The sequence below is a fragment of the Muntiacus reevesi genome, chromosome 3, assembly GCF_963930625.1.
Source record: "Muntiacus reevesi chromosome 3, mMunRee1.1, whole genome shotgun sequence".
In the NCBI taxonomy this organism is placed as follows: Eukaryota; Metazoa; Chordata; class Mammalia; order Artiodactyla; family Cervidae; genus Muntiacus; species Muntiacus reevesi.
In genome coordinates this window covers 97,294,609-97,307,809 of record NC_089251.1, presented here as the reverse complement: position 1 = coordinate 97,307,809, position 13,201 = coordinate 97,294,609, and the positions used below count along the sequence as shown (strand labels likewise).

The window sequence follows — 13,201 nt, the reverse complement described above, 5'->3', positions numbered from 1 at the left end:
AGAGGTGCTTCGAGGCCTCACGGCTGGAGAACGGGAAAGTCAGACTTTGCACCCAGAGCTCCCAGTCACAAGGTCTTGCTCAACTTTAACCGGAATGTTTTAACATTAAAACAGAGCGGGAGAGGGGGAGTGGGCTTTCCTGGTGGCTGAGTGGTGAAGAATCCACCTGCCAATGAAGGGGACACAGGTTCAATCCCTGATCCGGGAAGACTCCACGTGCTGTGGTGCAACTTAACCCGAGCTGCAACTACTGAGTCCATGCGCCACAACTACGGAGTCCATGCGCCTGGAGCCCGTGCTCTGCAACGAGAGGGCTCACCATGATGAGGGTCCCGGCACCACACCTGGGCAGCAGCCCCCGCTCACCACAGCCAAAGAGAAGCCCCAGCAACGACAGAGACCCAGCACAGCCCAAAATGAATGAATGAATGAATGAATGATCATAACAAGAGAGACAGAAGCAAGGCTTAATTACAGTAACACATCCTTTCTAAGTCCACTGGTCACAACACATCTGCCACTTCCACACAAACTGCCTTTGCTTCTTACAACAGCCCTGCAGGAAAGGGAGCCCAAGGCCCACTGGGTCAACCTGGCTCCCAGCCACCTCCCCTGCTTTGCTGTCCTGCAGAAGCCGCTGCAGGTGGTGGAGACGGGAGAGAAAAAGGAGGGTCCCCAGAGACTCCGCTCCTGGGTGGTAATCAGGGAGGTGACTGTGGGGGGAGGCGCCCAGACCTTGTGCACACTGCGGGGGGTAATTTGCCCAAGAATGTTCACTGCCACTGAGTGAAAACCTGGGCCAGTTATAAGGACACTTCTTGGCCATTTCTAAGCTAACAGTTCCAGACAGGTTAAAATAGGAGACTGGGTTCAAATTCCCACTCCAAATAACCTCTCAGCGCCTCAGTTTGCTCCTCTGGAAAATGGGGATAAAAATGGGAGCACAGAGCAATTCTGGCAGCACCTGGAGTATCAGCTAATGAGCAAACGGCCTATTTCCAGGGGGAAATCATCTCCTGAGGTGTTTCCCAGGTAGCTCAGTGGTAAAGAATCTGCCTACTAATACAGGAGATGCGGGTTCGATCCCTGGGTTGGGAAGATCCCGGAGAAGGACATGGCAGCCCCCTCCAGCATTCTCGCCTGGAGAATTTCGTGGACAGAGGAGCCTGGCGGGCCACAGTCTAGGACACGACTGAGCATGTGTGTATCTCCTGAGAGAAGAGAGAGTGGAGGTGAGTCCATGTCTCTGTGGCTCACTAGCTGAGGTGCCCTGGCCAAGTTACTCGATTTTTCTGGGCCTCAGTGTCCTTCTCTGTAAAATGCACAAGGTGATCGTAAGGATTGAATAAGACGCTGCAAATGAAAGACCCAAAATGATGCGTGGTGGTGAACAGGCTTCGACACCACCTGTTCTCTGGGTGGGAAAGAGATTGTTCTGATCACATACAGACTCACACTCCAGTAACTATTGAAAGCACGAGATTAGGGGAGGGGGTCATGCACTGCGCAGCCTGAATTATCCTGTGACTGTATGTCTCACACACAAAATTCAGAATCTCACTGTACCTGCTTAGAAAAAACTGAAAGAAAAACAACTGTTGCCGCTACAACAATTATTTCAGTGTACTTCCTAAAACAGTCAACATACAATCCCCTGAAGTTAAAGAACGGAAAATATCTATCACGTATAAGTCACAGAAAGCAGGTGCTGTTGAAAGCTAAGGCACATCATTTGGGATAGAGTGAATCACTATTATTTGTGCTTTTAAAAAAAAAGAAAAAAAAAGAGCTGGGGAGGACTTCCCTGGAGGTTCAGTGATTAAGAATCTGCCTGCCAATGCAGGGGACAGATTCTATCCCTTGTCGGGGGACTAAGAATCACACCTGCCATGGAGCGAGAGAAGAGCCACAACCCCGTAAGCCTGAGCGCAGCAACAAAAACCCAGCACAGCCAAAGAAACTTGAAAATAAGACATAAAAAATGGGTTCTCTGATGCGCCGTGCTGAAAGCATGACCTGCTAGATGCTCCAAGGGCTAGCTCCCACCTGGAGTTAGGGGGGCAGGCTCCCCCTCACCACCCCCCACCCCAGAGCTTTCAGTTAGGGGGCATCAGCTCGTTTTAAAGACTGCTTGTCTAACGGGAGGCAAGGACCACGAGGGGCAGAGGACCTGTCAAGGGTCAGGAGAGTGTGCACCCCGAGGCTGGTGGCTACTCCCCTTACACCGGCCCCCCGTGAACTCTGGGTTGCTAAGGACATAGTCTTTCCTGGAATCCTTCCTCAAGCATTCTTTCCTGGAACAACTGAAAATATAGAAACGACTCAGAGGGGGAGTTTGGAACTCTACAAACACCTGAATTCACACTAATTACACACAAAAGCCTGCTGGAAAAGGCAGGGAGAAATATGGTTCATACACTGCCTGCTGATCAATTATGGCTCGTGGGAAAAATTGGCTATTAACTTAGCAGTAAGCTAACTCCTGCTTCCGACCCATGCCTGAGAGCTCAGGGCTGTCCAATGGGAGTGTGACAGTGCCTGAAGGGGCAACGCGACCCGGCGTCCCCAACAAGGGAAAAGAGCCACACGCCCCCTGCCCCTGCCCTGGCCCGCGCCATCCTGCAGGCAGGCCTGGGGTCAGCGGGTTGGTTTTCAAATACCTGGCCTATCTAAAAGGCAAGTCTACAGGAATTATTTCTATGTGGCTTCACCTTGAGATAGACACAGATAAACAGATACAGATACATAGTGGGTTTTTTTTTTTTTTAATCCATTTGAAACTCAGGCTGGGAAAGCTTCCAATCTGGTTTCTGAGAGAGAGCAGGAAGGGGGCTAGGGTCACAGCAAAAGAGCTCTGAAGAGAAGGGGACTGAAATGAAAACCTTATCTGGGAAACGACCTTGACATTCTCCGGAGAGGACTAATGACTGATTCTGCGAGGCAGGAACCAGGCCCTTGGAACCCAAGGCTAAATTCTGTAAATCTCACCTCTGTATGCATCAAACTGAAGACAAAATGTACAAATTATGAAGAAAAAGAAAGAGAGAGGTTGAAATACAGTTCACCCCACCTAGCTTGTTCACTGCCTGCTTGAGGCTAGAAAACCAAGACCTCACTTCCCAGCCTCTGTCCAGGCCACGCTGCCCCTCTGGCAGAGTTTACTGTCCCGCTTTGCTAAAAGGCACCACCATGGACGCATCCGTTTTCCTACATGAGGGTGTGGGGGTCCCAGAGCCTTGGCCGCAGTTTCAGGATGGATGCCGAGCCTCATTGTGGATGCTGAGACCCGGGGGGGGCCCCGTCTCCTCTCCCCTGCCCCCCATGTGGTAGGTCTGGGGACGGAGGCAGCTCCCAGCAGGACAGCCCTGCAGATCTGGTTGGAGGCTGAGCTTTCAACAATTCTGTTAGCTTTGAACTCCCTGCACTAAATCCTCTTCTGCTTAAAGGAACTGGAGCAAATCCTGAATAGCACAGACGCTGAAGATGCTGTTGACCAAAATACATGAAATCTCATGGGAAAAAAACTTTAGCATGAAAAGAAAGACAGACTTTGGGCAGGACATAGCAAAGGAAGAGGCTTGTGCATACACAGGAAATCTATCTTAGGAGACGGACTTGGAAGGAACTAACCAGACAGACGTACAAAAGAGCACAGACAATGATCTTCATTTTCATGGGGCTAAAGGACAAAAGGTTGAAAATGGCCTCGGTAGACATCCATCCAACAGAGGGAGGCTGAGTAAGTGGGGGCCGCCCTGACCAGGAGTCCTCTGCAGCCAGAAGAGTTGGTGCTGCGGAACTGTATCCAATAGCGTGGAGAAGAGACTCAAACACACGCAACCCATTCTGAAAAGGTGGCCCAGAAAACAATGTAGACGTTACTTCTCTGAATTAATATATACTTAAAAAAAAAAAAAACTTTTTATTTTGTATTGGGGTACAGCTGATTAACAATGCTGCAGTAGGTGGGCAGCAAAGGGGCTCAGCCACACACACACACGTGCCCACTCTCCCCAGACTCCCCTCCCGTCCAGGCTGCCACATGACACTTAGCAGAGCCCCCTGGGCGGGACAGCAGGTCCTCGTTGGTCATCCGTTTTAAACACAGCAGTGTGCACACGTCCATCGCGACCTCCCGAACTATCCCTCCTCCCCACCCTTCCCTACTGGCAGCCATAATGACACATACTCCTGTGAACACATGTGTATGTGCATACTTGGCCCAGCACCCCCCAGGACTGGGGGGAGACGCTGCCCCCGATGTTACTGTTACGCCTGCTCATGCTCTGCCTCCAGGTCTGCTAGGTGGAAGCGGCACCTGGCCTCGGGCCACCTGAGGGGGCAGCCAGAGGGCAGGCTGCCAGGGCGGAGCCCAACACAAGTCTCGTCAGGGCCCCAGATGGCGGGCAGGCTGGCCCCGAGCCAGGCTCGCCAACTTCCAGGCCTTTCCCGCTTGCCAGCCTGACCAAGTCTTGTCTGCAGTGCTCACGCTGCCACCGAGAGACCCCGAGGTTGCCTGTGAACCGCTCCTAGTAACTTCAGCTCTAGAACGTGGCACCCAATAAGCCGTGCTGACCAGAACCCCTTGATGCACAGACTCATCTTCGCCCACGAAGGCCCGACGCAGCGCGATGACACCCGCTAAGATGACACTGCTGAGTCTCGGAAAACAGGTGATTCAACATCTGCAAGATGTTTTATGTTCGTACATTAAGAACCATTTACACCCTGAAAATACACTGGAAACGCTAATAGGCGATGATTGAAAGATCTGATTTCCAATGGAGCATGCAGCTGACACCCAGCAACACACCAAATACACAGGGCTGAGTCTATCCCCGTGGAAATGGCCCCAGGGCACGGAGGTGGATCACCAGGCGGAGGGGTGCAGGTTCAGACATCGAGTGGGTGGGGCCAAACCTCCAACAAACCCCATCCTCCTCCTCCTCCTCTCACTGCAGCTTCTAAGTCATGAATCTTCCACTCAGAAGAACCCAAGAGAAAGTTCCTGCTGCCAGGCTGAAGAACTGATACTTTCAAATGGTGGTGCTGGAGAAGACTCTTGAGAGTCCCCTGGACAGCAAGGAAATCAAACCAGTCAATCCTAAAGGAAATCAACCCTGAATATTCACACTTTGCCCACCTGATGCAAAGAGCTGACTCATTGGAAAATACCCTGATGCTGGGAAAGATTGGGGGCAAGAGGAGAAGGGGGCAACAGAGGATGAGATGGTTCGATGGCATCACCAACTCAACGGACATGAATTTGAGCAAACTCCGGCAGATGATGAAGGACAGGGAAGCCTGGTGTGCTGCAGTCCATGGGGTCACAAAGATTCAGGCACAACTGAGCGACTGAACAATGGCAGCCACTCGTTGGGGAGCATGGTGGGAGGAAGAATGAATAATTAAGCAGGCGAGCTGATGGAACATGGGGATTAGGAGTTAAGTATCCAACCCAGGTTAGAAGAGCCGGTGCCAGTGGAGACGCTGCTTCAGAGCAGCTCACTGCACTTGCCACATGGGCTGCAGAGCCCTGAAGGGAACTCAAGTGACCCCGGACAGAGCCCCACGCCCACCACACCTGCCCCGGCACCCGTGGGGTACTGAGGCTGTGCCTGGCCCCAGAGCTGCACATAGACCAAGGTAGAGACGAGCCGAGAGCAGTCTGCAAGGCTCGGAGCAGCGTGTCCGGAAAGGACAGTAAACAGGATGAAGGACTCTCATAAGATAAAGTAGAGACAAACACTCAGTAAGGAGAGCACGTGTGCATGCAACACAGAGAGGTGTGGAAGGACGGACAGACACCTGATATTCATGAGGTGCTAAATATACCCAGGCAGCTGGGCAGTAAATATTCATGATACACTCAGCGCTGAAAAGGTACTAAATATTCACAATGTATTCACCTACAGGAGACTAAATATACAACAGGGACTTGATATTGACTGTAATTTCATTTCCCACGGGCGACACTCAACGTGGTCCTCTGAACCACCGCTGTTTGTCATGCTCATCGGCAGGTCACAGATGCAGCAGGGCAAAATTGGCCCTACATCTCGCCTGCAGAACACGTGTGTGTGGGGGTGGTGACTGGTCCAGGGCACCTCCCATCAGTAGCCCGGCTGCTAGTACTTGTAACCATGTTATCAGGAAGAGCTGACACTGCAGAGGAAGACATGTGAACCCTGTGTGCCCTAGGACTCAGGTGCTGAGGGGATCCCACCTGCTTGCACCCTCCCCTACCTCTGCTACCTGCCTCATCTCTCTGCCCTGGCTTCTCACTTTAAACTGCATCCAGCTCATTTCCCACCTGGAGGAGGAAATGGCAACCCACTCCAGTATTCTTACCTGGAAAATCCCATGGGCAGGGGGGCCTGGTGGGCTACAGTCCACGGGGTCACGAGAGAGTCAGACACGACTGAGCACAATAAGGTCATTCCCAACAGGACATCTACCACTAGCCCGGCTCAGCAGTGCTCTACACAGCAGACTTGCTCATTGTCCTGGATCGCCATCAGACCTCAGACCCTTCATTGCTTTAGGATCCTTTATCAGGGGGTCTTATGTGTAGCAGTGTTAGTCGCTCAGGCTGTGTCCGACTCTTTGCAACCCCATGAACTATAGCCTGCCAGGCTCCTCTGTCCACGGAATTCCCCAGGCAAGAATACTGGAGTGGGCTGCCATTCCCTTCTCCAGGGGATCTTCCCGACTCAGGGAACAAACCCAGGTCTCCTGCATTGCAGTTAGATTCTTTACCATCTGAGCCACCAGGGAATCCCCTAGGGGATCCTAATCGGGAATCAAAATAAATGCCCTTTTGCTTATTAAGAAAGACAATGGAAGAGTAACCACTACAAATAATTCATGAGGCATTTTCTCCGCTGATACAGGATCTCAAGTGATGCTGGTATGCGTGAATCCCCACCTCCATGCTTTGGGGTCACAGGGACTCTAGGTGGCAGAGTGGAAACCAGAGCCCTGACTGCCCGCCTCTGCTGGACCACCTGCTTTAAGAAAGCAAAACACCTCTGACATCTTCACGACCCCCACTCAAGGCAGCCATTCTGAATAGTTTCTTAGGAAACTTGCACAGCTGAGCTAAGGCATCTGCTGCCTCCCACAGACGTGAAAATCTGGGGACAGAAAAAAAAAAAGAGAGAGAGAGAGACTACTGTCTGGAATCCAGAGGTGAGTGGGTATTCCAGAAGTTCTCAACCTTCATACATTGAAAAGCCCATCCCACACCGGGGCTAGGAAGACACTTGAGCAAATAAATAACATCCTACTCCTCATCTTTCAAAAGGCTCTTTTGCAATTTCTTTTCACAGATAGCTTAATCATAAGAAACATGTCTGGGAGCCCTTCCTACCCAGATCTGCAGGGGAACAGGGCCAGTGTCCACCAGGAGCCAACCCAGGTAGGGGTGTCCCTGGCTGCAAGGCCACACCCGTCCCATCATTTCTTGTCAGTCTGCTGCTAAATTTGCTGAGCATTCCCTGGGATCTACTGGTGAGTGTCCTGCTGAGCTCAGGGTTATGGGTCATAGCATATTAAAGCAACACAAAGGATGCTACAGTAATTCCCTAGAATCATCAATGTGTCTTAAGGACCATTTACCTGACCTGAAAGTCTGAAATGCGCTTCCAGGTGCAGATAACTGAGAATAACAGGATTAGATGAGAATTTCTCTGATTTCCATTCAGTTGGGGGAAAATGCCAGGCATTTAGAATGCTGACCGTGCATATGGTCCAACGTACAGATACAGGTACCCTGACAACAAAAGGGATGAGCGTGACGCCAGGAAGAGTCAACTAAGAGGTGAGCCCCAAAAGACCACTCCTGGGGAGTCTTCTGTCTTTAGGGATTCAAGAGGTCCTTCCCAGTGGGGGGAAGAAATAGTTAGGGAGTTTGGCATGGACAGGTACACACGCTGTATTTAAAATGGATAACCAACAAGGTCCTACTGTATAGCACAGGGAACTCTGCTCAATGTTATGTGGCAGCCTGGATGGGAAGGGAGTTTGGGGGAGAATGGATCCATGAATATGTATGAGGCCCCATGCTGTTCACCAGAAATTATCACAACATTGTTCACTGGCTATACTCCAATACAAACTAAAAAGTTAAAAAAAAAAAAAAAAAAGAAGTCCTCCCCATGGAAAGTTCTCTTTAATCTCACATATGGCCAAGTCTTAATGTTACTTAAAGTCTCACCTCCTCTGAGAAGCCCTCCCTGACCACTTTGCCTTCTATCCACAAAGTGTGAACAAAAGCCAGGACTTGTGAAGCTTTATTTTTGGTATTTTTCCTGCTGCTTTTGGTAAACGCCAAGCATACAGTGGATCGTTCTGATGATGAAGCATCAGTGGCATAAATAGCGTGACTGGAAAACACCAAAGCATATGAACCTGGTCTACTTGTCTGAGCTCAAGTGCGTGTAGGCAGACAACTCTTCTGTCCTCCAACCACCAAAGCTTCAAAGCTACTCTTTCCCCATTTCCTCCCCATCCCTGATTGGTAACTCCAACAGGCCCTACAGTCTTTCTAGTCTTTTTCAGGTAATAAGAAGTCCAGTGCAGATAAAGGAAGCTGACCTGCCCAGAAGATGGGGGGTTGGGGGAAGGGAATTTCTGGTCTGTTTCCCCAGTTTGCTGCCCCCCTGTTTCCTTCCCACATCTCCAGGGTGCATCTGGTTTCTCCAGGGAGGGGAGGAGTTAAGATATACAAGATGCTGAAATTCCCTCTATACATCAAGAGCTTTACTCTAAGCCCCCAAGTCCAGAGGACAGGAGATACAACCTAAGAAAGATTCCTGCCTTTCATGTCAAAAAAAAAAAAACAAAAGCTCTTCTGATACGGGGAGAGAGGAATCTGGAGCCCCCAGCCCCTTTACACCCAGCCTGGAGGAGAGGGGTTAGTGAGGGAAGAAAAACCCCAGGGGATTGAGGGGGACATGGAAGGCTGGGGGGAGTTTGTCCTGCTTACTGCTGGGAACACAGGACCGCTCACACTGGGGACCTGGGCTATTCCACACAAACTGGGCAGGTTCCCAGGTGCCCAGCAGGGACCTGTTGGAGACACAGGGTGTGGAGACCTCAGGGCCAGATGCAGGGGCCGGGTCCCCCACTGTGTCTCACTCCAGTGACAGCTGGCTGGACAATGCTCAATGGAAACAGAAAAAGGAGGCTCAGTGGTGGGAAACCCATCAGATGAGAGCAAGAAACCACGCTCCCCACACCTCGAAGCGCTGCAACCTTCTCCTGGAGCCTGGAGACTACCTGCAGTGAGAAAGGGCCCCAGACAGTGACCTGAAGAAACGGAGACTGACTTTCTGGGGACTAAGCTGCTTTAAGCTAGATAGTGACTCAGATAACATCCTTTGAATTAGGCTCAGGAAAACCACAATCAGGACCTAGGACCAGACATATCAAAAGGGAACCAAAGTCCCTTGTTCAGGGCAGCGAAATTAAGTTCACCTAAAAAACTAAGTTGACCCAAAAAACTTTGCACATGACAACTGGGAGATGGGTGACCTTCAGCCCTTCACAATAAACCCAGGGCAAGAAACATCTCCACTCGGATCAAAAGGCTTCCTCGGGGTCTCCATGCAACACAAGCAGAGTTTATAAGCGTGTCTGTGCACAGGCATGCAGCTAACCTCCCAAGGAAGAGCGGATGGCTGCAAGCTTGCCCAGGCAGACCCAGCCTACTGTGCCACCTCAGAAAACTTACCCTCCAGTGGGGCAATGCACCTTCACCCACAGTTTCATTTAAGCCCATGAGCTGGCGACCAGCACTCACATTCTGCTAAGTCAAACCAAGACTCATCCAGCGTTGGTGACTGGCTCAAGATGACCAAGCTGAACAACAATATGAATAGGACATCCACCTTCCCTGAGCCCTAGGGGCCTGGTCCCACACAGCGGCCGTATGCTGTGTGTGAGCCACGCAGCAGCGCTGGAGGTGCCACTTTTTAATTTGTTCACTGAGGACAGCTGCTCAGAGAAGCTAAGAAACTTGCCCGGGAGGCAAGTCTGGACCAAGGGAGGCCCTCGCTCCAGGCACAAAATATCAGGGGGTACCAAACCTCCTGGAGACAAATGGTACAATGGACTGTTTCAAAACATCACAATGAACACAGAAGCCACACCGCACAAAACACGTGACAATTTTAAATAAAGACAGGATCTGCAGTACTGATCTTTCTTCTACCTTAGACTCCAGTATGGCTCAGCACAACACTGGGGCAGAGAGAAGAAACCAGCGCAGCTCCGTCCTCCACGGGCCCCACAGTCAGGGACCGCTGATGTTACTGCACAGGGTCTAGATAGGCTTCTCCCCACACTCCTACCGCCTCACGTGGCTCTAGGGAGTGATCACGGCGCTCCATCATCCCAGGTGTGAGCTCCAGGGAGACCAGGGTCTAAACAGTCTATTCCACGGTCACGTGCCCCAATTATGTAAATGAAGGAAGCGCGCCGGCTGGAATAGGGAGTGGGGATATTTTAAGCTATCAGTTGAGGAAGGTGCGGGGTGGGCACTCGGGCTCACAGCTGCTCATCCCCCACTTGATGGATTTATGGCTCAAAATTAAGTGACACCGTGCCAGCTGCCGCCTGTCCCGACACGAGTCTAACCCCAACGGTGGTATTCCTTTACACTCTGCATTTCAAAAGCCAAAGCCTGGTTGGCAAGTACTCCACCGGAGTAACCACTCAGGCTTTGATCACTGTTCACCTCCTATTAACGCCCCGTCTGAGAGGAGGCGTCCGTTCAGCAAATAAGTGTTGGTTAAAAATGTGAGCATTTCTTAGATCAAACGCAGAACCCCTCACTGGCAACCTAAGCCTAAAACGTGTCTAACAAATAAAGCATTACCTGGAGCAGAAGACTTAACGACCGTCCACTCCCCTCCCCTGCCGCGGCCTCTGGCGCCAGGAGGCACCGACGCTTCGTCCACCACCAACTTCCCCCCGCACGCCGACTCCCCTCGTCGTGCGTTTTCTGAGGCGTCACCTCACGATTCAAAGTTAAGTCCGGCGAAGTGAGCAAAGGGAAACTTCGGGCACTTGGGGGAGCGCGTCCGGCCGGCGAGGAGGGCGCTCCGTCCGCGTGGCTGCGGGGGTCCCCGGCTCCGACACCCCCGCCCCAGTCCCCCCGCCCCGGTACCTGCACGGGAGCGCGGGCGGCTCCGCGAAGCGCCGGAGGCTCTGGGTCCGCGGGGTAGGGGCGGCGGGGCCCCGGGAGCGCGGACGCGCGGCCCTCACGCGGCGCAGCAGGTGGCCGCCCGGCCTCGCCGCCGCCGCCGCCGCCGGGTCGGGGCCCGAGACCCGGGCGCGGGCGCGGGCACGACCCTCTGGCGCCGGCGCTGGCTCTCGCCGGGCCTCGGGCGCGCTCCCCGGCCCGGGCGCGCCGGCTCGGCTCTGCTGCTCTCGGCACGGCGGGGGCGGACGCCGCTCCCCTCACTCCTCTCGCTCCGCTCGCCCGCCCGCCGCGCGCACCTCCCCCGCGGCGCGCCGCTCCCGCCGCCTGGCCGCGCTGGGCCGCGAGCTCGTGGGGGTGGCGCCCGCGGGCCCGGCTGCCGGCGGGGACCCCCCTCACCAGCCCACGGAGACCCCGCCTAAGCCGGCCCGCGCGGGGGCGCTGTCGGAGCTCAGGGCCGGGCGTCGCCCCTCTTCCCCGCCTCCTCCGGGCGACCCCGACGGTCCCGTGGACGAGGTGCCCCCGCTCCGCGCCCCTGCGGCCCCGACTGCACCCTCGTCCTCGGGGGTCACCTGAGGGCCCCGCTGCCCGACGGCGCTGGGCCCGGGACGCTCATTATCCGCCACGCCAAGCCGGCCACGGGCCGGAGGGAGGGCGCCGTGAGTGGGAAGGGTGTGTTTGAATAGAAGTAAAAGTTGTTTTCTATATAACCTTGTGTGTCCGGAGCGTCTCCAGGCTAACTAGGGAAGCTGCCGCCCTGTCGCGGGGTGAATCATTGCTGTGACACTGCAAATGGGGAAGAAGGGCTGCCAGCGGCCTCGCAGCCTCGTCTTACTTTCTTGTGGAGACCGATCGGTCCAGGTAAGGAGATTGTCTTGGGAAATGTGCTGGCCTCGGGTGGTCGCTCAGGGGTGACCAGAGAGCTGGCCCTGAAGCCTGGGCCTGCCCATCACACAGCCCCAGATGCCCCCACCCCGGCCACGTGCCTGCAGAGCGGGGAGCTTAACCTGCAGGGAGGGAAGACCCACGTGAATTGTGACCCGCGGGGAACGGAGGCCACTGCTGCTGACCCTTGAGAAGCTTCCATGCCAGCTAGAAGAGCTCATGCTAGCAGCGCGTCGATTGATGCCCAACGTCTGAATCTTCAGGTATGTTGGAGCCTTTATATGGGCACACTCGTAATCTGTACCACATCCTAGGTGGTGGGTTTGGGGATTTTCCCTGCGGGCACTGAAGACCCGCGTTTGTACCGCTATCTGCAAAAGAGCCAGGGAAGAAGATGGTGGAAGGTCTCTCACCACTCTTGGCTTTGATGGAGCAAAATCCCAAATAAAAGCATCAAAGGCAGGGTAAGGAGGTTAAGGGGCTTCCGAGGTGGCACAGTGGTAAAGAATCCACCTGCGATGCAGGAGACATGGGTTCGGTCCCTGGATCGGCTAGATCCCCTGGAGGAGGAAATGGTAACCCACTCCAGTATTCTTGCCTGGAAAATTTCATGGACAGAGAGAGGAGCCTGGCGGGCTACATAGAACCCATGGGGTCATAAAGAGTTGGACACGCTGAAAGCAACTAAGCACCGCAGGGCACAGAAAGAAGTTAAAGACAGATCACATTTACTTGAGCAAAAAAAGAGAAGTTTAGTTATGAAAGTAAAATTTGTATAATCCCTTTGGAATAAGCCATTCTCTTAAAATCCCCTTTTGCAGTTAAGTGCTTTAAATTTCCTGCGTGAAAGGTATAAAAATACATTGTGAATCAGTCTATAGTTCCCAATAACCTGCATTCACAATGGATAGATGACTCATGAAGATAAGAGACAAGGACTCAGGTGGGGGGGCGGGGGGCGGTGTGTGTACTTTTTTAAGAATCCTCAAACTAAACTGAACAACCCCAAACAAACCTGCACCCTCTTCTCTTCTCTCCCACCTTGAGCCTCTCCTCCTAGCCGTTAAAAATCTCATTCATTTTGTTGTAACTCCTAAATATTTACTGACT

At 53.0% G+C, this 13,201-nt stretch overlaps 1 protein-coding gene across 1 annotated transcript in view; it reads right to left on the bottom strand.

Annotated features, from left to right (window-relative positions):
• Positions 1-11,248, bottom strand: part of CRACDL (CRACD like) — a 125,501-nt gene extending 114,253 nt beyond the window's left edge. Inside the window, exon 1 of the mRNA XM_065928869.1 lies at positions 11,174-11,248. The gene's annotated coding sequence lies outside the window, so the exon portion shown is untranslated. The remainder of the gene's footprint in view (positions 1-11,173) is intronic.
• Between the last annotated feature and the right edge of the window lie 1,953 nt (positions 11,249-13,201).